At 37.0% G+C, this 3147-nt stretch overlaps 1 long non-coding RNA gene across 1 annotated transcript; it reads right to left on the bottom strand.

The window, feature by feature from the left end:
* Positions 1–208: 208 nt before the first annotated feature.
* On the bottom strand, positions 209–2930 carry LOC138962165 (uncharacterized). The gene is made up of 2 exons (XR_011454423.1): positions 2038–2930; positions 209–1650 (listed from the first exon to the last, which is right to left on the bottom strand). It is a non-coding gene; the product is annotated as an uncharacterized lncRNA (long non-coding RNA).
* Positions 2931–3147: the final 217 nt, after the last annotated feature.

The following is a 3147-nucleotide window of genomic DNA, read 5'->3' as shown; positions in this document are numbered from 1 at the left end:
ATTCTGATGCAGGTGTCTCACATGAGCAGTAGCAACAGTTTTTCTGTTATGTTTTCACTGGATGGAATCTTGAATTTGAATACACATACATGTATCATGTGTATATGATCTGACCTGCTGCTATTTCCTTCCATTTCAAGAGCAGATTTCACTCTTTCTATCACACACACACACACACACACACACCACATTAACATACACTTTGAAATCATTTTGCATAAATGTGACATGTATTGACACAACTGACAAAGGTTGAATTATGCTGATTAACCTCAAAATAGCTCTACACAGGAAACAAGATCAGGAGCATTGCAAAATTAAATGGCCTACACTTGAAATGCGAGCACACATTTAAACTACCAATAACATGCAACTTCAAGCAACACTGAACATACCACTACCAGTATTGCAGGTATCAAGCCAAAGTGAAGAGAAGAACACTTTCACTAAATGTTCAAAATTGAAATAACATACTGTGGGCATGTGAGTCATTAACTATTCATTATGATAAATAGACCTGTGCGCTTTTTTGCAGAAATAAGTGTGTTCAATTTTGTTGTCATCAAAACAGAACTAGTTGATAATAGAAACTAACTTTCAGTTCCACTGCCAATTTAAACACTGTATTACTTGACTGTACTGATGCAGAACTACGCTGGACCACACACTCTTATTTGTTCCCTAAATCAAGCAGCCAATCCGTGTCACTGGAAACATTGAACAAGGAGAATGAACAATATACCTGGCTGAATAAGTTGATAATCAAACTGCTCATGATTCTTTGTTATTCACAGCAGTGGATGTAAAACAATCACAAAATAATGTCCTGTATGCATCATAATTTATACTTGTAGCACTTGATTTTGTATTGTGGTCAGTGATCCTAAACAAAATGTATGCCTACATCTGTGCATGATTTTACTTTAAGAATAAAATGAAACAAGAATGGAACAATGACTTCTCTGTGAGTGTGAACTGTGATTTAAAACATTACATGCCCTCTTTTCTCTCCCTCTTTACAACTTTACTACTGGCCACTTTCTGTGTGTACAGTCATACATGATGTTTGTTTTCCCACACACATGAGCAAGCGAGTCTGGCATTGTCACTGTTTCTTGCTGCGTTTCACGGCTTGTGTTTGCAGCTGCTCCTGGTTCACATCCACTGCTTGTAGAGGCTCAGCTTCTCTGTCCAGCCAGTTTCCAACTAGCTCTGGAAAAACTGCGAGTCTGAACACTTTCAAAGCTTTCTCCACACACATTGCCCAAAAATCACAGTCAGGCAATACTCAGACAATAACTTTATCCACAGTAGTCCACACCATGAAATCGCAGTAGGAGGAACTGGTCATAACAATCTGGCACTGTACCGGTACTTGACTATTTAACTTTTAAGTATGGGTGGTCCTTGCGCAGACAAAGCATCCCCTCACTGTTAGATTCCAAACAGAAATGGCGGTCTGTCACACACACTCAACAGCTGACTCCTTGAAGGTGAAGGGACGTGTGTGCAGGTTTCTCCAACTCCGGCCATGCAGGTTTCTCCAACTCCGGCCATGCAGGTACAGTGTGCTGACAGTATGTTGCCATCAAAAGTGGCGATGGTCCAAGGAGAAAGTGCTGGTTCATTAAGGCGTTGTGAATGAAGAACCTGAAACATAAATTGAAGATCGCACAAATCAGCATTCAGCTAGGTCAATCGAATGAATATATAACTCTAAGACGCACATAATGTCAATGTGCTTTACAACATTAACAATGAAAAGTAAACAACAGATTTTTAACTGAATATGAACATGAAGCTCATTATAATATATAAATATAATATTTTGCAAGCTATTTCAAAATATAAATATATTCAAGACTATCTACAGCTTTTGTCGTAGTCCAGAATACAAACTAAAGCGAAGAATATATTAAAGACAAAGCCTCAACACAATATCCTGAACTGCAACTTACAAGTGAAATCTGCAACACAAGACAGAGAACACTCACGTTCATTCATTATTATATTTATAAACTGAAAGCACATTCTTACCTTTGCAGAAATGACAGAGTTTTGACAGCCATCAGGGCTGTAGCGCTTGACATCCCTCACCCAGCCAGAGACAAAAGGTCGGTAGGAATCCAAACGTTTGTAAGCTTTCAGCAACATGCACTCTTCTCAGTTCTTGCCAAGCACAAAATAATTTACGATGTTGATGTAACTCAGCTCTGGCAGATCGTCCGGATTTGCTGACCAGCACCTGGTTGGAATGTCATACGGATCATTCCCATCACTCTCCAAAATCTTCTGATGGTATCGCCGCCTCTCCTCTGGTAACAATCGCTCAGAATATGTTCGCTTCTTGCCCGGTCGCTGTTTCTCCATCTTGCTTTCAAGGCAAGGGAAGTCACTCCAGGAGGCATTGTTTCCCGTTTTTCAACGGTTCACAGCTGTTTTTACTTTTCTCTTTGAAATGAAACGATGAAAGGAAGAGAAATGGAAAGACAGGCATGTTGTTGGGACATAAACAGAACAGAGAACATAAGGGGAAAATACTGTGTTTCAACAACTCCAAGCAAGAAAATGCAAACACTAAACACTCCCGGCAGAGAAAACCCTTAATTGACCTTGACCTTTGACTGTGTTTGAGATCAGTTATTTTCGTACTCGGCTTGTAAAATAAACAAAATAATATCCAAACAACAGCTATTTTAAGATAAGAGTGTGTGGAGAGACCTTGTATTCAATTATAGTAATCACTGAAAGACATAAAACTTAGTTCAGAAGCGAATCCTAGAAACCCCTAAATAATGGAAAATGTCTTGGCTAAACAATTCATTGTTTACGTAAACAATGAATTGTTTACGTAAATAATTCATTGTTTACGTAAATAATGATTTATTTAGAAACATTGCTCATTGTTTATAAACAATGTATTATAAGTCTAAATAATATATTGTTTACGTAAATAAATCATTATTTACGTAAACAATGAATTATTTACGTAAATAATTCATTGTTTACGTAAATAATGATTTATTTAGAAACATTGCTGATTGTTTATAAACAATGTAATATAAATCTAAATAATATATTGTTTACGTAAATAAATCATTATTTACGTAAACAATGAATTATTTACGTAAACAATGAATTGTTTAG

Source organism: Littorina saxatilis, linkage group LG3 (genome assembly GCF_037325665.1).
Source record: "Littorina saxatilis isolate snail1 linkage group LG3, US_GU_Lsax_2.0, whole genome shotgun sequence".
Lineage (NCBI taxonomy): Eukaryota > Metazoa > Mollusca > Gastropoda > Littorinimorpha > Littorinidae > Littorina > Littorina saxatilis.
The sequence above is the reverse complement of the archived record's forward strand: the minus strand, read 5'-3'. Positions and strand labels throughout refer to the sequence as shown.